This window comes from Scyliorhinus torazame, chromosome 8 (assembly GCF_047496885.1).
Source record: "Scyliorhinus torazame isolate Kashiwa2021f chromosome 8, sScyTor2.1, whole genome shotgun sequence".
NCBI lineage: Eukaryota > Metazoa > Chordata > Chondrichthyes > Carcharhiniformes > Scyliorhinidae > Scyliorhinus > Scyliorhinus torazame.
Window position 1 is genome coordinate 58,775,880 of NC_092714.1, and position 23,046 is coordinate 58,798,925.

At 46.2% G+C, this 23,046-nt stretch overlaps 1 protein-coding gene across 2 annotated transcripts in view; it reads right to left on the reverse strand.

The window, feature by feature from the left end:
• cd247 (CD247 molecule) overlaps positions 1 to 23,046 on the reverse strand; it is a 195,375-nt gene that overhangs the window by 145,586 nt on the left and 26,743 nt on the right. Inside the window, exon 1 of one of the 2 annotated variants that reach the window (XM_072513684.1) lies at positions 3,295 to 3,400. The exons of the other annotated variant lie outside the window; for it this stretch is intronic. The gene's annotated coding sequence lies outside the window, so the exon portion shown is untranslated. Of the gene's footprint in view, positions 1 to 3,294; positions 3,401 to 23,046 lie in introns of those variants that run through there. 2 annotated transcript variants of the gene reach the window in all.

Sequence of the window (23,046 nt, forward strand, 5' to 3'; positions counted from 1 at the left end):
TGTGACTAGCTTCTTTTTCAGTGGTATTAATGAAACTGAACCGGGTTAGCACTCTTCAAAGAATATCTTCAAAAACAACATTTTCTTAAAGCAAAATGACATTCCAAAACACTGCCCAATTGCACTGGAAGATTTTAAATTCAGTGCATGTGAATACATTTCATCAGAAAATTGAGATAATAAAAACACTTTTCTCAAAACAAGCACCATACAATTTGACCGTACAATCACCAATTGTGCCCAAAGCAGAAACTCATTGCTACAATAGTTAGAGAAATAACAGAGGCTGCGATTTTCTGGGCCGATTCACTGCAGGCGCAAATCCCATTATGGCGGCTAACTCTCACAAGAGGGTCACAAGAGGGTCATAACAGGATTTGCGGCGGCTCAATTGCACTTTGAGATCGTTACCGCCGGTGACACGCTGAATTTGAATTAATTTTAATATTCATAAATGGCTTAACACCGTTGCTTTCGGGGTCGTTAGATCTCCCCCTCCTCTAACCGCATGACGTAATGTCGGCAGGAATCACTACTGGTTTCCAAAAACGGAAACCAGTCATGAGGGCCACTCTAGAGACGCGGAGGTGACTATAGGACCCAGGTGGTGGGTTGGCACGGCCAGGGGGCTGTTCCACTGGACGGTTCTTCTTGGGAACCCTATTAGGGTGGGTCCCATTATGTGGGGGAGGGCGATGGTGGAGGGGTGAGGGGCTGTGCCTGCATAGCGGTAAGGAGTGGGTGTTCTCTGAGAATGGGAGGGTGTTGCCCTGATGCTGGCAGTGATGGGGGAAGGGGGTTGGGTCACCCTAATGCCTGGGTATTGTGTGGAGAGTGACCTGCCCATTGAGTGGTGAGGGAAAAGTTGTCCCTCTGTGTTGGAGGGTTGGGGGTGTTCCCTTGTCTGTTGGGGTTCCCAATGTGTGTGGGGGGGCCCTTTAACTGAACTTTGTGAGTGGAGAACCCTTTAAAAATGGCGCCCTGACCTCTCTGTAGCCAGGCCTGAGTTATGGCACAAAACATGCCACCCCTGCTTTGATTTTGACAAAATGTCAGAAGATCTGGAGTGAAAACTTGGCTATGTTTTAGGGAGAAACACATCAGTCAGAACCTGGCACTTTGCCATTATCTGGTAAAATTCCACCCGGAATACTTATGACTGAATTTGATAAGTTTTGTATTTGTAAGTATGATCCTTCCATTATATACCCTGATGTCTTGTGGAACAAATTGTGCATTGGATGCTTGTCGGCAAGTATAATTTCTTAAACATGCATGAAAGCAAATAACAACAACAGAAAATCACTTCCATTCTTCCTGAACTTAGTTGGTTGATTTAGGGCTACTCATGTCTTCCTCAATCATTCAGCATAGTACTTCTGAATCACCCATGAATAATGACTACTTGTGAGGAATTGTACCACAGCCTACTGGTGAGTAGGGAAAGGGATAAAATACACAAGTGTTATATTAGCGACTTTCAGGGAGATTCAAAAACTAATGTTAGCCACTAACTCTTTGTGGTTATGACAGGAGTGTTTGAGTCACTGGTTTCTTAATAAGTTTTGGTGACTTCTTATCCCCAAAGCTGCTTTTTAAAGATTTCTGTGAAACTACTTCCAATTATCTCTCTCACGTGGTGAGAAATAGTTTGATTATATTAAAATGCTAATTACATACGTCATGATGCATCACTTGTTAAAACATTTCCTTGCTAAAACTGTGGATGTTAAAGTTCAAATATTTCTTAGGCCTCTGAAGATTGCAGCAGCATTTGCCTCACCAGGACTACTTTGCAAGATTCCACTGAAGCTCCAACAAGTGGGACAGAAAGCTGCCTAGGTGTCGGTTTGTGCTATTATGTTAAACTGTCAACTCGGCAATGCTGTATACAGATGCGCATTTTCGAAGGGGGAGAGAGAATCAAATTGTCATCTGGTTGCTGCTCATTTTTCTTTCAAGACCATTTCAGGTACAGCGTTGTTAGGTGGGAGCAGACTGCCCACCTCTTCTCCTGACCACAGTTATAGAATTATAGAATTTACAGTGCAGAAGGAGGCCATTCGACCCATTGAGCCTACACCGGCCCTTGAAAGAGAACCCTATTTAAGCCCACATCTCCACCCTAACCCCAGATTGTTGTATGGCCTGGGGATGTTTTTAAATGGAATGTTAGGGGAAAAAATGAGATAACCTGATTTATAAAAAGACAAAAATCTTAATAATTCACAATTTAAAAAAAAAATTATTACTATTTTCCCTTTGGAGGTTGAACGAACAGGTTTGTCTATTTGCTTGTGGCTAAAAAGGTTAGACTAAAAGGAGTCAATGGTGTATTCTTCAAATGGTTTACTGTGACATCACTCTACATAGAGCAATGTGTTGAAGGAAATACGATTATTTTAATGTTTTGTGACGCACTGCAGAAAGGGAGATAGCACTGTAAGACGTTATAGTGTAATGGTGGCAATGCTTTACAGATGTCTGTGGTCCTCAAATGATTTGCTATCAGTATCTGTACAAGAACTGCACCCACTCATTCATATACAAGGCCCAAACCAGCACAACTTTGCATATAATCCCCCAAACATTTGTTTAAGAATTGCATATCGGTTACATTGTTCCACCCCATTTTAAAAAAGGTTTCTGTTCAGTCGGCAGGAATTAAATTCTGCTGGCCAACAGGGGTTTAGAGCAAATATACTGATGAAAGTTCAATGCAGTACAGTTGGTGCGAAAACAGAAAATTATTTATTCTGTAAATTATAAACTCTATACCCATATTTTGCAGATTGCTAATAGGCAAAAATCACTCCTAAATCCCCACTTCTCTAATTAACCAGTTAGATTTAGCATTCCTCCTATGTGCAAGTCCAATACGATACTGGAGTCTATTTATTGCATCTTTATTTGTACTGAATATTTTGTATTCACTCAGCCTGTTGATTAATATGTTTTTGCTTAACAATATCTTTTTGTGAAAGATTATTTTCGCCCTTTAAAAATAAATTACTTTGAGCTGCTTTTACAAATATTACATATTTCTTAAGATGCAGATGGAAGCTGAATTTAATTTCTCTCATGAACCGTTATGATTCAAAATAAGACATTTCTTTTTAAGCCATCAAAATCTTTCCTTGGCACAAAATAATGCAATTATGCACCAAAACTCCGGCAGTTTTCGAAGGGGTTGCCTTAGAGTCAGTTAAATCAAGAAAATGTCAGACGGACTGATCTGTTCTTTAACCAGTTTTTTAGGCACTGCATAGGAAGCTTAACTGACAAATTACTTACGTGCTTATCCAGATTCCACTGTGAAGTTACTGAGCGGTGTGGCAATCAGATATAGGTTTTGTTTTTGCAGCTCGCAAACAAGGAAAACATTTTTTTAAAGACAGCTACCTTGAAATAGTCAGCTATATCTGCTGTCTTATCACAAATACGTTCTGCAATGTGCTACTAACTAAATTTGGAAACACGTTTTGAATACATGTTAAGGGTTTCTGGGTCTCGGTGTTTATTATCAGTGATCAAACCACCTATTGTGCAAGAGGAAATCGTCGCCTTTGGATCATAATTTTTTTTTCAAAAGATTAAATAATGTTGCTGAAAAGGTAAGGACGCTGTAGCGCGCGAGAATCATAAAGTTTGACCAAAGAGTGATGATGATGGACGTGTTTCAACATTTGAATTCAATTGTTAACAACAGTCGATTTGAAAACTGTTCCTCTTTTAACTTTTAGATTCTGGCAAGAATGCTTCCATCTTGTACTGAAGAGTTTGGCCACTTGTAGTCAGTAAGAATAGGCCACACAAAACAATATCCACATTTTGTTGTAAAAATGTTCAGAAACTGGCTCATTCAGGAAAGTTACTGGAAACAACAGGAAGATACAAAGATACAAAGGCATTCAGTAGTCATTTCTCTTTTCCAATTTTAGAGTGTTATTTTAACATGCCATTTTAATAAAATCTTAGCAGTGAAGAGATGTATTTTATGAGTATAAGGAATACCTTTATTACACCACTTTAAACCATAGATTAATGCCATAAGAATAGTCACAAATCAAACATGTGACAGGCTGATTAGCTTATCAGATGATAAAATATCGAGGTCAGAATTGCTGATGAATGGTTTCCATTTTTAATTCTGTAAACTTGGAATTGATTGGCACTATAATTGATGTTAAGTTGTCAGTTTTGTAATCGTCATATTTTGTCAATTAAAAGTTGCGCTAATCCTATTCATTCATTCATATTTAGGACAATTTGAAATCAAAATAATTTCCTTTGTAAAGTACATAGAACAGGGTGAAAAATGCAGGGATAACAAAGATATCTCAAATTAATATGAAAAGAAAAAGATACTTGTATTGTAGATACTTTAAAATCATTTGCCCCTCCTGATCAGAACTTTTTGAAGATGATAGTAAGATTTTATCATACAATATTTCAGTAAACTTACCAATGATGCACACTTTTCATGTTCATTATATATATCATTCTATGACAAAATGTTCCCTGATTTACTTTATATACTTTTCAGTGTTAGAAACAGCCATTTCCCACAAGTGACATGATCGACAGCATGTGGAATCTCTGAATAGTAGATTGTAGTATGAGGAACGTTTGAGGACTCTTGGGTCTGTACTTGTTGGAGTTTAAAAGGATGAGGGGGGATCTTACTGAAACTTACATCATACTGCGAGGCTTGGGTAGAGTGGCCGTGGAGAGGATGTTTCCACTTGGAGGAAAAATTAGAACCAGGCTAATTCTCAGACTAAAGGGATGATCCTTCAAAACAGAGATGAGGAGGAATTTCTTCAGCCAGAGGGTGATGAATCTGTGGAACTCTTTGCTGCAGAAGGCTGTGGAGGCCAAATGACTGAGTGTCTTTAAGACAGAGATAGATAGGTTCTTGATTAAAAAGGGAATCAGGGGTTATGGGGAAAACACAGGAGAATGGGGATGAGAAAAATATCAGCCATGATTGAATGGCGGAGCAGACTCGATGGGCCGAGTGGCCTAATTCTGCTCTTATGTCTGATGGTTCTGATTGGCTTCTGATCATTTATAACTTTCCTTGGAATTACATAACCAGGTAGTTAACCAGTCAGGAACTTCTATCATAACGCAAAACACTGAAAGGTATCTTTAACAATTACTATCTGTTAAAATCTTAAAACATTTAAAAAGTCAAATAATTACATTAAATAGGTTTTAGTCTCATCCATACACTGAAACTTAACAAAAAACAATATAACAATGTCTAGTCACTGAAGGCAGTCAAGCTATTACAATCCAAAGATGAGGTGGAATAATGGGGTTATGGGGATAGGGTGGGGAAGGATTGGTCCTAGGTAGAGTGCTCTTTCAGAGGGTTAGTGCAGATGCGCTGGTCCGAATGCTTCCTTCTGCACTGTAGGAATTCCATGGATTTTATCCACTTCCATATATTTTAATTTTGTAAACTACAGCATTAAAATGTATAGTGTTCAATTTTTGGCAGTTATCATATGGTGAATATGACTAGATTTCAAAAGCTGTATTTCTTTCCAATGAAATGTTGTTGGATAACCATGTTAGATAAATGTAAATCCCGGGACTTCCGGTGGCGGCAATGAGTGAGTGAGCTGTACATTCGGGGGCTCTCACTCCGGCAGGATTTGAGGACCTGGTTCCCCGGTTTTGCAGGACTGTGGAGCGCTGAAAGGATGGCCACGGGGGGCTAAGGAGCGAGCAGAGCTGCATGGAACTGCGGGAGAGCAGAAAGCAGCGCAAACGGGAGAGGAAGGGACAAAGGCAAGGTGCAGGGGAAGCTGACCCAGGAGCAAAGATGGCGGACCTGCGGACCTCGGACCCGGCGATCCAGCAGGCGCTGGAAAACATGCTGCAGGTGATAAAGAGCAGTTTTGAATCGTTGAAGCGGGATAACTTGGACCCACTTCAGAAGGCAGTGGATCAGCTGAACCAGAGACTGAATGCCCAGGATGAAAAAGTTAAGGAGCTGGGGGAGGCGGTGGAGGAGCAGGCGGATGCGCAGACGATTGCTGCGCTAGAGGTCGACGGGTTGAAGGAGAGACAGAGAAGACTGCTGGACAGAGTGGAGGAGCTGGAAAATAGAGCCTGTAGACAAAATCTGAGGATCATCGGCCTCCCGGAGGGGGCTGAGGGAGCTGATGCCACAGCGTTTGTGGCTGACCTGTTGATGCAGCTGATGGGGGCTGAAGCCTGTCCGCGACCGCCGGAGCTTGAGGGGGCACACAGAGTACAGGCAAGTCAGGTGCGTCCGGGGGGTCCCCCCGTCCGATGGTGGTTAGGTTCCACAGGTCTGTGGAGAAGGAGCGGGTGCTGCAGTGGGCAAAGAGCGCTAAGAGCAGCACGTGGAATAACAGAGTTCTTCGCATTTACCAGGACCTAATCCAGGAGGTGGCCAGGCGGCGAGCAGCCTTTAAACAAGTTAAGGAGGTGTTGTTCAAAAAGCACGTGAAGTTTGGTTTGCTCTTCCCGGCCCGTCTTTGGGTTACGCATCAGGGCCAACACCACTACTTCTCCGAGCCCGAAGAAGCGATGGACTTCGGGAGGGATCAGGGGCTGGTCCCGAAAAAGGGACCCACGGACGCAAGCTAGGGTCTGGGAATTCATGTTTGAAGTGATGCCTACTGTGCCTGGACTGCTGGTCGACTGTTTACTGCTTTAAAGGCACCTTGTGGTGTATATTTTGTGGGCAGTTTTTGCCTGTGTGGGGATGTGGGGGCTCCCCCCCCCCACCCCCATATCCCCCCTCTCGACTGGTCTTTTTCCTTTTTTCTGTTGTTTTTTTTTTCTCTCCTTTTTTTTCTTCTGTTGTGGCGGGTTCCTTTTGTTGGGCTCTCTGAGTGTGCTGGAGCCTGTATGGTAACAAAAGGGTGGCCAGTCAGCAATGGGGATTAAAGATGTTGGTTGGGGACTTTTGTTTCATTTATGTCTATGGTTTTTATGTTTGTTTTGGATGGGGGATGTACGGGTACTGGGTTATTGCGGTGTTATATATATATATATTTTTTGGTGCTCAGAAAGGGACGTGGGTTAACACTTTTCTGTGTACACAGCTGGAACTGGATTGTACCTGGAGCAGCCTCGTGTTGTTTTTTGATGTTTACATCTTGTTTGATCTTTCCCATCTTCGTGAGACTGCTCCAGTGGGTCGGAGTGGGGGAAGGTGTGCTGGGGAGTGGGGAGATGAGGTCGGGGAAACAATGGGATTGAGACAAGGGGGCGCCGGAGCGATGAGTCACCGGGCTAGCAGATTGGGTAGTCAAGGGAGTCAGGTGGGGGGGGAGAATACAGCCAGTGATGGCAGGGGTGGGGTTATCGGGGGATGTTGCTGGGGGTGGGGAGCGGGGGGAGTTATTTTGCTGACGTGGAGGGGATCTGAAGTAGGTAATGGAAAGGAGGTCGTGGGTGGAGGCAGCCAAGAGGCGAGTCAGGAATGGTGCGGCGCATGGTTCGGGGCCGGGCCCAAGAAAGGTTATGGCTGACCGGCGGGCTGGGGGGTTGTGCCCCCCAACCAGGCTGATCACCTGGAATGTCAGGGGACTAAATGGGCGTTAAAAGGGTACGTGTGTTCGTGCATTTGCGGGCTCTAAAGGCGGACGTAATTATGTTGCAGGAGACACATCTGAAAGTGTCTGACCAGACTAGACTAAGGAAGGGCTGGATCAGCCAGGTCTTCCACTCGGACTTGGATTCCAAGTCCAGGGGGGTAACAATTATGATCAATAAGCGGGTTCAATTTGAGGCGGAGGGCGTAGTCGCAGACGGCGGGGGCAGATTCCTTACGGTAAGGGGCAAGCTGGAGGGGAGAAGAGTTGTGCTGGTGAACATATATGCGCCGAACTGGGACGACGTTGACTTTATCAAAAGAGTGCTGGGGAAGATCCCGGACCTAGACTCACGTAAGTTGATAATGGGGGGGGGGGACTTTAATACGGTCCTTGACCCGGGGCTGGACCGGTCATGTCCCAGAACAGGCAGACTCCCAGCAATGGCAAGGGAGCTGAAAGGGTTCATGGAGCAAATGGGGGCTGTGGACCCATGGAGAGCCAGACAGCCGACGGGAAGGGGCTACTCGTTTTACTCGCATGTTCATAAAGTATATTCTAGGATTGATTTTTTTATCGTGAGCAGGGACTGTGTAGGGGAGGTAAAGAATACGGAATACTCGGCAATCACTATCTCGGACCATGCCCCGCACTGGGTGGACCTGCAGGTCGGGGGGAGGGGAATTACCAACGCCCGCAATGGAGGTTAGACGTAGGACTGTTGTCAGAGGAGGGGATATGTGAGAGATTTCAGAAGTGCATGCAAAATTACTTGCAGGTGAACGATACGGGGGAGGTTTCAGCGGCGACCCTGTGGGAGGCGCTGAAGGCAGTAGTGAGGGGGGAGCTGATCTCAATTCGGGCTCACAGGGTCAGGGCGGACAGAGCAGAAATGGACAGATTGGTTAGGGAAATTCACCGGATAGACGAGGAGCATGCGGGGTCCCCGGGGGAGGACCTACTCAGGGAGAGACGGAGATTGCAGGCGGAACTGGGGGTGCTATCCACGACTAGGGCCGTGGAACAACTTAGGAAGGATAGGGGAGTGGTGTATGAGCATGGGGAGAAGGCCAGCAGATTGCTAGCGCAGCAACTCAGGAAGAGGGAGGCGGCCAGGGAAATAAGTAGAGTGGTTGATGGGGAGGGGAGCGGAGTGGAGGACCCGGCAGGACTGAATAAGGTATTTCGGGACTTCTATAGTAAGCTTTACACTTCAGAACCCCCGGAAGAGCCGGAGGAGATGAAAAGGTTCCTGGATGGACTAACCTTCCCAAAAGTAGGCAGAGGACTAGTGGACGGGCTGGAGGCCCCGATTAGAGCGGAGGAGGTATTGGGGGGGCCTAAAGGCCATGCAGTCAGGGAAAGCCCCGGGACCGGATGGACACCCAGTAGAGTTTTACAAGAAGTTCTCGGAGATAGTGAGGCCGGTCCTGACGAGGGTTTTTAATGAGGCAAAGGACAGAGGGACCCTGCCACCGACGATGTCGCAGGCCACCATATGTCGCTGATACTAAAGCGGGATAAGGACCCGGAATCCTGCGGGTCATGCAGGCCAATCTCCCTGATCAATGTGGATGCCAAGCTCCTGGCCAAGTTCCTGGCGATTAGAATTGAGGACTGCGTACCGGACGTGATTGGGGACGATCAGACAGGGTTTGTGAAAGGCAGGCAGCTGACAGCTAACTTGAGAAGATTGCTTAATGTGATCATGATGCCCCCGATGGGCAAGGAGGTGGAGGTAGTGGTGGCAATGGACGCTGAGAAGGCCTTCGACCGGGTGGAGTGGGGCTATGGACGGTTTGGGTTCGGGGAGGGACTGGTTAATTGGGTCAGACTATTGTACCAGGCCCCAAAAGCTAGCGTTAGGACGAACAGGATAATGAAGATTATTTCAGACTACATCGCGGGACCAGACAGCGGTGCCCACTCTCCCCGTTGCTGTTCGCGCTGGCCATAGAGCCGTTGGCGATGGCGTTGAGAGCTGCAAAGGGGTGGAAGGGAATGACTAGTGGGGGGGTGGTACCTAGAGTCTCTCTCTCTATGCGGATGGCCTGCTCCTGTACATGTCGGACCCACTGGCCGGGATGGAAAATATACTGGAAACATTGAGGACGTTTGGCCGGTTTTCAGGGTACAAATTAAATATGGCCAAGAGTGAGATGTTTGTGGTGCAGGCACGGGGCCAGGAGAATAGACTGAAGGAGCTGCCATTTAGGCTCGTGGAGGAAGGTTTCCGGTACTTGGGGATACAGGTGGCACGAGACTGGGGCAGGTTGCATAAGTTAAATTTGACTCGGGTGGTGGAACAAATGAAGAGGGAGTTTCGGAGATGGGATGCACTCCCGCTGTCACTGGCAGGGAGGGTGCAGACTGTAAAGATGACAATCCTCCCTAGATTTCTGTTCATCTTCCAGTGCCTCCCGATCTTTATCCCACGGTCCTTCATCAAAAGGACTGGCAACATCATCATGAGCTTTGTCTGGGCGGGAATATCCCCGCGGGTGAAGAAGGCGATGCTTGAAAGGAGCTGCAGCGAGGGGGGACTGGCATTGCCGAGTCTGATCAACTACTACTGGGCGGCTAACATAGCCATGATAAGGAAGTGGATGGTGGGTACGGGGTCTATCTGGGAGCGAGTGGAGGCGGCTTTGTGCAGGGGCACCAGTTTGGCAGTCCTGGTCACGGCTCCCCTACCACTGTCGCCGGCCAGGTACTCCACCAGCCCAGTAGTGGGGGCGGCCCTGCGGATATGGGACAAGGGGAGGAGGCATGTGGGGGGGGTGGGTGCGTCTGTCTGGGCTCCAATATGTGATAACCATCGATTCGCCCCCGGGAACATGGATAGAGGGTTTCGAACATGGCGGTGGGTGGGGGTGGGGAGGGTTGTCGATATGTTCCTGGAGGGGAGCTTTGCGAGTTTGAGGGGCTTGGAGGAGAAATTTGGGCTGGTAAGGGGAAATGACTTTAGGTACTTACTGATGCGGGACTTTGTACGCAGACAGGTCCCATCCTTCACACGCCTCCCGCCAATAGGGATCCAGGACAGAATAGTCTCTAGAGGAGAAGGAGGAGAGGGTAGAGTCTCGGATATCTACAAGGTGCTCATGAAGGGGGAAGAGTCCCAGACGGAGGAACTGAAACTCAAATGTGAGGAGGAGCTTGGCCAGGAGATGGAGGACGGGCTGTGGGCGGAAGCCCTGAGTAGGGTAAACTCAACCGCAACATGTGCCAGGCTCGGCCTGATTCAATTTAAAGTTGTTCACCGGGCCCACATGACGGGAGCTCGGATGAGCAAATTATTTGAGGTAGAGGACAAGTGCGCTAGATGCGCGGGAGGACCAGCGAACCATGTTCACATGTTTTGGGCATGTCCTAAGCTTAGGAGGTACTGGGAGGGATTTGCGGGGGTCATGTCCCGGGTGCTGAAAACAAGGGTGGTGATGAGTCCAGAGGTGGCAATTTTCAGGGTTTCGGAAGACCCAGGAGTCCAGGGGGAGAAAGAGGCAGATGTTCTGGCCTTTGCTTCCCTAATAGCCCGACGGCGAATACTGCTGGCATGGAGGGACGCAAAACCCCCGAAGACCGAACATGTCAGCAGCAGCTTTCGGACATGTCAAGTTTTCTGGGTATGGAAAAAATTAAGTTCGCTTTGAGGGAATCTGTACTGGGGTTCTCCCGAAGGTGGCAACCATTCATCGACTTCTTCGCAGGGGGGCCGGGGGGGGGGGGGGGGGGGGAAGATTAGAGTAGAGTAGGAGGGATAAATAGGCGGGTTGTGTCTAGGGGAGAGGAGCGGGCATGTGCAGTATGGTTTGATTGAAGTATTGGTTTTATATTGATGTTTGCACATTTCTGTTATCTGTAATGGTTTACAATGCCAAAAATATACCTCCATAAAATTGTTTGTTAAAAAAAAAAATTAAATCCTAACACTGCAAACAGGATCTAGCTCTTTTTGCATTAGGTTACTACTTTAGAGAAGCCTAACCTCTCGCGTGCAGCCTTCAAATCAGTCAATCTCCAGCTTTAATACTGTCAGATCAATATTGAATGTATTTCTCAGCTCTTAGTACATGCATCTGACAGAACTCTTTAATGTATCTATCACAATTGTTTTCTGCACATTGTAATCCATGCACCATCTCCAAAAACTTAGTAAATACAATTAAGTGTTTTTGATTTTTAAGCTACTACAGGATTCAACTTCTGCTCACTTCTGCTTCTGATCACTCTTTATATTTATATAAACATCCTCTTCGTACTACTTCCACCATCCACACTTCTCAGAGTTCAATAGCCTTGATTTCAAACACTCCAGAATCCAGCCGTATATGGTATTCATGGTTGATACCAATGGCTTTTGATTCATTGCATGTAGCCCCTAAAAATGAATAGCCTCAACCTTTGACTCTCCCTATTTGCAATTCTCATTTAAAAAAATCTCTGTAAGGTTCTCAAAGAGTTAAAACTCTCCATGTGTCAGTTCTAAAAAAAAACAGTCAGTCAGAAATTAATTCAAACTCTCACTTAGTCTTCAATAACTGAGCTGTTTTAAGTTTATACTCCCTGGGTCTAGTTCGCAAAGAAATAAATAGTTTCAGTTTGGCACTCTATAATCTATATAGCCTTCAGCCATTTTCACCACAAGCAAAAAAATGGATATTCATCCTTTGAATCAAGTGACTGCTCCTTGCTTCATTTTTTGATTATTTAATTGTGATCAAATGACATACCCTCTCTTCTTCCTCGGATATGTATTGATCACCAAATTTTTATGTTACAGCATCAATCAATGACTACATAATTTTGATATGTAGCATTTCTCAGCAGCAAATACCCAATGATAACTTTCAAAGAGTATTTAACCATGGGGATAAATCAGAGGTGCATTTTATAACCACATTTGGAAAAAAAAGCCTCAAGTACAATAAGCACAATTCTGGCATAAATACGTCCTTTTGAAAGTCTGATCAGGGTTAACGCACTACATTTACTGTATTTACCTGTGAGCAAAACCAACTTCTGACAGACTGAAAAACCACAAAGCTGTTTTCTTTAACTTTTTTCACTGCCGACTAAGAAATATCTTTACAGAATTCAACTTCCATTATTTTAGACTCTTCACCTTCTCCAGTTTTACGCTTTACCCCGAAGATTTCACATCAAGATATTGGGATCTTTTACATTGCCAGCCTTTAAACAGTTACCGCTGAGAGCTTTAATTTCTTTTAGTAACAGTGAATAAAGTTGTGGTATCGCAATGAATAGCAGAGAGCTACTCTCCCACACATTGGAAAAAGGAAGCTGAGAACGGGGTTTTCTCTGTAAGAGTGCACTGTGTATACTAATGCTACCATCCAATAACAGATTTTGTATTGGAAACCTATATTTGATGTTCACACTTTGATCAAGGGGAACTCCATGGTGGACCTGACTGCAGTTTATCAAAGAGTTATTTGTATCCAGGAGTGCTCTGCCTCTGTAGATCCAGAGAATAGTAATAGCTCAGAATAATAGTTCAGTAGTAATAAGGTTAGAAATAGCTAGGTGTTTTTAAAAAAGCACAGCAATTTAGCAGTGGGGTAGCTTGTTTCCAATCTACAAGGCTGTTGATCTTAATGCTAAAGTTGTGAGGCCCATTTTTGATGTGTCCTGGGGGAGATACCTAAAATCAGCATCGGAACCTCTGAATATGTTAAATACTGGCCTAAAAGGTCTCCAAAAAAGTCAGTGCTGGATAGGGCAGGTGGCCTACCCATCCCAGATTCCTCAGTGGCCTCTGGGGGACCACATCTTCCTATATGGCCAGGAGCAGCGGAAGAGCTGCTGTGACTCCACACACATTACACGCTCTCTCACCCACCTCTGTAGCCAAACCCACCCCAGAACTTACTTGTGGGCCACTGACAATGAGGCAGGTGGCCTGACATTGATGGCTTCCCTTAACTGAACTGCCGGTGCGACCAAAACTGGTAGTTTACCCAAAATAAGCTGATGAGACCCCAGGACCAATTCACAGGTCTCTTAGTTTGGATGTTCACTGCTTGCATAAACTGGCCAGGTAAATTTTTACCTATAGTTTTGTTGCCACCAGCAGTGCTAACACTAGTATCAAGTTTTTTAAAAGTCCCAACGGTGATACAAACAACTTCCTAAGATTTAATGGGAACTAAATTTGATCATCCCAAAACCAGGATTGGGATGTACAATTAACCCACGTTGACTGCAATGTGTCCTTCCTGATGTTTTTCACACTTGCAGCAATGGGCCAGCCCTATTCACGTTGTTAATTAGCTGGAGGCTTGAGCAAGGGACCAAGATCATGAGTGGCTAGCGACAGTTGAAGCTAGCCTGCTCTACTTAAAGCTTCTCTGCAATTTTTAAAGGGGAGGTGTAATGTGGCTGAACAGGTGCTAGGGCTCCTTTGTGAGCTGAATCTGCCTTGGAGCGACAGGAGAATAACTCAACATAGGAGTGAGAAGACTGAATGTTTTCCGACTTTGCACAGAAGTCCATGAAGGAGGAGGGGCAAAGGAGGAAAGATGTCCTGCATCCACAGGAGGCCCTCCAGTCATGCTCAGAAGGCACTGTGACCAGATAGCTGCAGAGGTCAGTGCTACAAGTCCAGCCCCGAGGACCTGAACGCAATGCTGCAAGACGCTCAATGAATTTCCACGAGTGGTCAAGGTTAGTGAATACATTTACAAATGCCAAATCCTGCCAATTCAACAATAACCCTCAGACACTGCTAGAATTGCCACACTGCCTTTACTCACCTACAATAACAACAACAACCAGAATTCATAAAGCACCTTTAGCATAGCATCCCAGGCACTTTGCAAGAGTGTGAAAAAACATTTGACATTGAAGCATATAAGGGGATACTAGAGCAGATGAACAAAAGCTTGGTCAAAAATGTGGATTTAACTGGGACTGCGGCTCTGAGGACCGGGGTTCAAATCTCGGCCCTGGGTCACTGTCCGTGTGGAGTTTGCACATTCTCCCCATGTCTGTGTGGGTTTCACCCCCACAACCCAAAGATGTGCATGGTAGGTGGATTGGTCACAATAAATTGCCCCTTAATTAAAAAGAATGTGGATTTAAAGTGCACCTTTAAAGATGGAAAGAGAGGCGGAGAGGCAGTGAGATCTAAGGGCCTTGGGCCTACACAGATGAAGACATGGTCAAATCAATTAAAATCAGGAATGCTCAAGAGGCCCGAATTAGAGGAACACAGAGATCTCCGAGATCTGCAGGAGTTTACAGAGATAGTGAGGGAAAGAAATGCTTGGTGCATTGTAAAGCCTGTCAGAAACTCCTGTGGTTAATGACGAGGAGCACGGAGCAGTCTGCTACTAACTTGGCACAGCATTTTAAGAAGAACTTGGAGCTCATCCTTTCAAGCATGGAAGTGATGGCCATCAACACATTTGTGACGTAACCATACAGTGTCTGATGAGGGATCATCAGCTTCCATTACAGCACAAGCAGCTTCCACCAGGATCTGAGTGGAGATTCAGGCTGACGTCATGCAAGTGAAACGTGTTGCCATTGAAGCTCAGATCGCAATGCAATTGCTCCACAACTGTCTTGAGTGAGAGATCTGAACCAAACACTTTTACGATCTGGACCAGGGTCAAGCAAGGCTGTGTAATAGCCCCCATACTATTTTCAAACTACCTGACAGTGGCTATTTACCTCATCAAGTATCAAATGCCCTCTGATGTCGGTGTTAATTTTTAAAAAATTCATTCATGGGATGTGCGTGTCGCTGTCTGGGCCAGCATTGATAGCCCTAACTACCCTCCACTTCAGAGGACATTTGAGAGTTGACCACATTGGAGTCACATGTAGGCCAGACCAGGTGAGGATGGCAGATTTCCTTCCTTCCCTAAAGGAGCATTAGTGAACCAGATGGTTTTTCATGACAAACGACAATAGTTTCATGGTCATCCAGATTTTTATTCAATTCAAATTTCACTAGATTTGAACCTGGATCCTCCTATTTTGCGCTGGGTCCCTGGATTACTAATCTAGTGACAACACCCCTACGCCACTGCCTCCCCACCTAGATGGGAAGCTCTTTAATTTCAGTCATCTCTGCGCCAAAATAAACTGACCACCATAGATATACATGATCTACAGTTTGAGGATAACTGCCGTGTCATTGTCCTCGCTCCACCAGATTTTCAAGCCAATTTCAATCTCTTCAATTGTGCACGCAAGAAACTCAACCTGTTCTTGAATGTTGCTAAGACATAACTTGTATCAACTGCAACCTGTTCAGCCAAATATTCCACTTCCCAGATATGTTGAAGGAGACACTCAGCAATATGTTGAGCATTCCTCATACCTTGGGAAGCACCTCTCTTAGAAGGCCACCATTGATGAGGAGACCCAACACTGGATCAGCAGTGTCAGCTCAGCCTTCCACAAAATACGGCAGTGAGTGTTTGACAACAAAGATCTCCACGAGTCAAGAAAATTCCTAGTGTACAAAAAGCAGTGTCATCACCCCACTGCTGTACTTCAGTGAGGCATGGACTGTGTATCAATGACACACGAGTGCCAGGGAAATTCCATCAGCAATCCCTCCACCGCATCCTTCAGATTCAATGGAAAGTTCGTTAAACAAAAGCTAGGTGTCCTTCTTGAAGAAAACCCCACAAGCATTCAGTCAAAGCTTCCTGGCTAGCACGATGACACAGTGGTTGCCTCTCTGTGCTAGGGATCCGGGTTTGATTCTGACCTTGGGTGACTGTCTGTGTGCAGTCTGCACTGTGTATGTGTAGGTTTCCTCTCGCAGTTCAAGGAAGTGTTGGTTAGGTGGATTGGCCATGCCAAATTGCCCCTCAGTGTCCAAAGGTGAGGTGGGTTACTGGGATAGGGCGGGGGCGAGGGCCTGGGTGGGATGCTCTTTCGGAGGGTTGGTGTAGACTCGATGGGCAGAATGGCCTCCTTCTGCACTGTAGGTACTGTATGATTCCATGAGAATCTGTGGGACACTGTATCTGAGTGGCCGAAAGTGGTCTCCCTTACTAGGCCCTATTTTCTCAACTCTCAGGCAGCCAATGTTCCAAGGGAGGACAAGAAAACTGTTCAAAGTCACTCTGAAGCTCTCCTTGAAGTGTAGCAGTATTGACATTAATAACTGAGAGGAGCTTGATACAAATCATTCAAAATGGCGACAACATGTCCATTCATGTGCATCACACTTTAAGCCACAACTTCTTAATGATGAGGCAGAGTGACAGCAGTGAAGGAAAGAAAAGGAAGAAAATCTTACACTGCTAATCCCCCTACCTTGTGGGATGTTCCTGTGTCCAAAGATCTGCTGGTCATGTATCAGCCTCTACAGGCGCATGAAGACCCATGGCAGAAACTCACAACCCCGATGACATCCTCGAACCAAGGGACAGCCGACAATGGACTGCAGCGGAAAAATCAACAGTCCAGTAATCAGATTACTAGGAATGTTAAGGCACTGCCCTGGGAGAGTTGCTGGAGGACAAATCAACAGCCTTCTCTCAAGATGACAACCTTCATTGTCCCACTGCTGCCACTCCACCTGTGCCCTTGATGGTGCCCATCAGCCCAGACCACTGCCATCCATGCTGAGGGTGGCACAGTAGCACAGTGGTTAGCACTGTTACTTCACAGCGTCAGGGACCCGGGTTCGATTTTCGGCTTGGGTCACTGTCTGTGTGGAGTCTGCATGTTCTCCCTATGTCTGCGTGGGTTTCCTCCGGGTGCTCCAGTTTCCTCCCACAAGTCCTGAAAGACGTGCTTGTTAGGTAATTTGGACATTCTGATTTCTCCCTCAGTGTACCCGAACAGGCGCTGGAATATGGCAACTAGAGGCTTTTCACAGTAACTTCATTGTAGTGTTCACTTGTGGCAATAATAAAGATTAAGAAGAATATTAAGAAGAGATAGTGTAAGCAATAAGGAAAAATGCTTATTTTGTGGTGGCTTTTATTTTTGTATTGTGGCCAAATGTTATGGGCCAGTGTTTAGAGAACCCCAAAGCGTATCATGGAGTTCACCTGACCCACAACTTTTAATAGATTGTGGTATGGGGAGCACACGGTCCACTCTACAGGTGTGGTACAGCAGAAATGGAAAAGTATTTTTTAAAGCAAAACAATGTTTATTCTATGAACTCAAGTTAACCTTTTTAAAACATACAGTGAACATCTTAGCAACCATTAATTCAAATACACCCCCCAAAGAATACAACACTAAGTAATGCTTAATAACTTCCCAAACAACATCCAGAAGACAGAAGAAAAACCTTTCAACAGAAGCACATTAGGTTAGTCATTACTGTTCTTAGTTTTAAATCACCAGGATCGATTTACAGTCTTAAGATTACAGAGGGATTCATACACCTTCTGGCTGTGACTGCAGCTATCCAGCTCTGAAAACAAAACTAAAACACACCCTGCAAACTGCACAAAAACGAAAGTAAAAAGCTGACATCACTGCAGTAATATGAGCAGCCAAACATTTCTTAAAGCAACAGTCTCATGACACAAACCACACGGTGATGGTCAGGGACAACAGAAGGGAAGGTGTGGAATGTTGGTGAGTGGGGAATCAGGGCTGTAGTTACTTGTTTTGCACTGAAATACGTTCCTCACGAGCAGCCTGGTGAGAAATGGGCTATCTAGGTTGTCACCTCTCTTCTTCTTGCACCTCCTCCTCCTTCTCTCCCTCCTGTTCCTGAACTGCTCTAGGTGGTGGCGAGGGTTGTGCTCGCATGATGGTGAATTTGTGCAACATGTAACAAGCCACTGCGGATCTTGTCACTTGCTCTGCCAAGTACTGCAGAGTTCCTCTAAACATGTCCATGTAGGGGACAAGATATTTTAGACTAGCAATTGTCTGCTCTTCACATTTCCTGTGGCAGACAGCATGGCTTTCATTTCAACTGATGTATGCCTGGGTTGTGCACAAAGCATCTATGTGGTCAAGCAGATAGCTTTCATCATGCGATAAAGACCCGTGGTGTCTCGAGTACAGCTGGGAATGCAGACTGATACCAAATGTAAGTATTATCACTGCTGCCAGGATATCAGACATTACCCTGCATGATTCACTACCTTTAGTCACACACCAGGGGAGTTGGTGGCCTAAGTGGTATTGTCACTGGACTAGTAATCCTATGCCCAGGACAACGCTCTGGGGACCCGGGTTTGAACCCTAGCATGGCAATAGTGAAATTTGTTGTAAAAACCCATCTGGTTCACTAATCCACTTTAGGGAAGGAAATCTGCCATCCTTACCCGATCTGGACTATGTGACTCCAGATTTTCTTTTTAATTCACTTACAGAATGTGGGCACCCCTGGTCAGGCCAGCATTTATTGCCCATCCCTAGTTGCCATTCGGAAGGTGGTGGTGAGTTGCCTTCTCGAACCTCAGCAGTCCCTGAGGTGTAGGTACACCTACAGTGCTATTAGGGAGGGAGTTCCAGGATTTTTGACCGAGCGATAGTGAAGGAACGGTGATACATTTCCAAGTTGGGGTGGTGAGTGACTTGGAGGGGAACCTCCAGGTGGTGGGGTTCCCAGGTATCTGCTGGTCTTCTGGATGGTAGTGGTCGTGGGTTTGGAAGGTGCTGCCGAAGGAACCTTGGTGAGTTTCTGCAGTGTATCTTGTAGAAGGTACACAGGCTGCCACTGCTCATCGGTGGTGGAGGGATTGAATGTTTGTGGAAGGGGGAGCAATTAAATGGGCTGCTTTGTCCTGGATGGTGACGAACAACTTGAGTGTTGTTGGAGCTGCACTCGTCCAGACAAGTGGAGAGTATTCCAGTGCACTCCTGGCTTGTGCCTTGTAGATGGTGGACAGGCTTTGGGGGGGTCAGGAGGTGAGTTATGCACCATAGAATCCCTAGCCTTTGACCTGCTCTGGTAGCCACAGTATTAATATGGCTAGTCCAGTTCAGTTTCTGATCAATGGTGACCCCCCAGGATGTTGATTGATCCACAGCAATGCCCCCTCAAGGGCAATTAGAGATGAGCAATAAATGTTGGCCCAGTCGGCAACTCCCATGCCCCATAACAGAATAAAAATCCAGCAGTGGGTGTAGGGCCTGTTGCATTGGGCGGATTTTAATGTTCTCCCCTGTGGCAAATTTGACATTCAAAGGCACTCAATGTCTGATTGAGGGGTCAGCAATGGGAAGTTGCAGAACCACCCCCCCCTGCCTCTGCTGCTGAACCCCCACCCCTCTCCCGAAACCCTCCACCCTGTGACCCTCCTCCCATCATTATTCATCTGCAACGTGCAATGCAGCAATGAAGCCTCAGGAGGGTATAATACCAGCAGCAGCCACCACCTCCCCAGTGGCAGTGCTGCTCTCCGATCGGCTGGCAGCATTCTGCAGGTGGGACCTGCCCCCAGGGTCCTTAATTCACAGGGAGGCCAGCCCCTGTCCAGATAAATGCCTGAAAGAGGCAGTGCAGGCTCTCACTTGTTCTCCAGCTGGCAAGTGAGACCCCTGTTGTCTCCATTAAATTCAGCCCATGATTTGTGTGCAGACAATGACGCCCTGCACTATGGGGATGCCGAAAGTCCTAAAAAAGCTGCAACTTTACTGCCCGATTGGCAAGAAAATGAAAATTAGTCTTTGAGAGCTTTGGCGACATCCCTTACTCAACTGTGGACAGCAGAGTTGTTGCAAACATCAATAGCTTCAGTCTGGAAGGAGCAAGTCACTTATGACCATGGTTACCCAGCATAGTCAGGAACATTGCAGTCCTTGCCCTGCTTTGAGGTTGGAGTGTGAATGCAGCAGGTGGCAGACTTTAGTCAGGACATCCTTACCTGAGTGTCACACTGAGTTCCTCATTAATGTTCAGGAAGTAGAATTATTCACTGAACGCTCTGGCTGAATACACCCTCCTGCTGAGAATCCTTGTCCCCCTCCTCGTCTCCCCTGTTCCAGTTTGCCCCACTCTGCACGTTCTCTGTTTATTCTCTAAGTCAGGCTTTATCTAATTATGCACCCAAATCCAGGTGAGCAACTGATCTGAGTCATAGAATCATAGAATCATAGAATTTACAGCCATTCAGCCCATCGAGTCTGCACCGGCTCTTTGAAAGAGCACCCTACCCAAGCCCACATCTCCACCCTATCCCCATAACCCAGTAGCTCCACCCAACACTAAGGGCAATTTTGAACACTAAGGGCAATTTATCATGGCCAATCCACCTAACCTGCACATCTTTGGACTGTGGGAGGATATCGGAGCACTCGGAGGAAACCCACGCAGACACAGGGAGAATGTGCAGACTCTGAGCACTTAGTAACATAATTCTCTCACCGTGCTTTATTTGAATACTGCACCATTTCACTTCCCTTGCTTTCTATCAATCCATTCGGACAAATTAATACTCTATTTGCTTTTGTTATTGCTGCCCTAGGTTCTAATGTTTCTTTCGATGTTTGATCAACTATCACACTGATATTTTACCTAATTTTATTTAATGACAAGCGCTTAAGTTTGTATTCTTGCTATGTTTTAGAACTGATCTGTAAACAAGCAAATGAAGTCACCGGCATCTAAATCAACCCGCCGCTCTCTCCCTCTCCCACAGCTCCCAGCAACAGACTCAGTGGAAAGCCACTTGGAGCTGACGTGAAGATACAGCGGATAGTCACACTGACGCAGAGCACAGCAGATGAACGAGAGAACACCCCTCTCTGGGATCCAGGCCACAGATAAAAGGGGCTGCAGCTGACGAGCACACGGTCACCAAACAGCAACAGCAGACAGTTAACAGTACCTGAAGATAACAGCATCTAAATCCACCCACCACTCTCAACCCCTCCCACAGCACCCAGCTGCAGGGCACAGCGGAAGAGCAAGAGAGCACCCCCTTATGGGATCCAGGCCTCAGATAAAAGGAGTTGTGTCTGGCAAACACATGAGTTACAGACAGCAAGCGTTAATCAGTCAACAGTAAAAAAGCTCTCCCCACTCCCCACCTCCTACAGCTACAGCAGTAGACCCGCATCAGTGGGAAGTCATCAGCCTAACAATACACCAGAAAAATCACACAGACATAGAGCATGGCAAAAGAGGGAGAGAGCAGCACCACTCTCCAGCACTGGTGGTGGTTCCAGGTATTCCAGGCCACAGAAGTAAAAGGGGCTGCAGCAGACAGGCACACGGCTTCCAGGCATTAAACAGTAAACAGTAACAGTACAACAGCAAGCATACAATTTCTGAACATCAAATATAAACAGGCAACAGTGCAAAACAAAGGGCAGCAACAATTTACACAGCTTCCAAAGTGGAAACAGTAAACAGTCACCAGCACAATAAAGCCACCAGTAGTCCACAATGGCATCCCAAGACGGCCTTCAAGTTGCTCGGTAGAATCGAGCCGAGACCCTTCCTCTCCTTCAACACCGACATCTGGTAATTTCACCTGATGCCACACAGTCCTTGGTACAGGCCACAGAAGCAAAAGGGCTAGTAGCAATCAAACAAACACTTCTAAACATGAAACAGTGAACAGTCAATAGTCAACAAACAGTCAAAAGTACCAGCAAGCTGCTAGTGCAGACCCCTCGACCATCTTCAGTCCGGTAGTAGGCCAGCCAATCCTCCCCTGACTCCAGGTCAAAAAAGCAGAAGGGGAAGCAGCAAGTAGAAACACAGCCTCCAGGAAATCACAGTAGGGCTTGAGTCACTCCTTCTCTCTCACCCCCTCTGGCAGCTCCCTCTGGCAGACTCTCAAGGCAGGAACAATTATTACATGAAGCCACACCAACCCACAGAGCATAGCAGAACGGGCGACAAAGCACCCCTCTCTGTTCTTCAGTCCAATAGTAGGCCAGCCGATACCTCCCATTGCCTCACTCCAGGTCAAAGAAGCAGGAGGGGCAGTAGACCCTATCCCTTCTTCAGTCCGGTTATAGGCCAGCTAATACCTCTCCCTGCCTCAGTCCAGGTCAAAGAAGCAGAAGGGGCAACAGCAAGCAGACACCCAGCGTCTAAGTAACTGCAGTAATATCCAATCACCCCTCCTCTCCTTCTTCCTCTGGCACTGAGAATGCACCCATCTCCCTTATTCAGTCTGGTAGCAGGCCAGCCAATACTTCCCCTTGCCTTGTCTCCCTCCAGGTCAAAGAAGCAGAAGGGGCAGCTAACAGAAAATAGAAATAAAGCTTGCAAGCTGAAAGCAGAAGCATGCAGGAGACACAACCAGCAACCACATGGAGAATGGGGAACATGTGCTCCCACAATAAGGGGGCAGGGCAATCGCTAGCCTTTTTTGTTGTATAAATAGAGCTGGCCAGTTTGTTACCAGCTAGAGAGAAGATCAGTAGCAAACTACTGGTGCTATGTAAATATCAGTGTAAGTAAAGTTAAGTTTGACTCACAAACTCATGTTGGAGTCTTCGTGGCCCTCACAAAAGGCACATCTTGCAACAAAAGAATGTT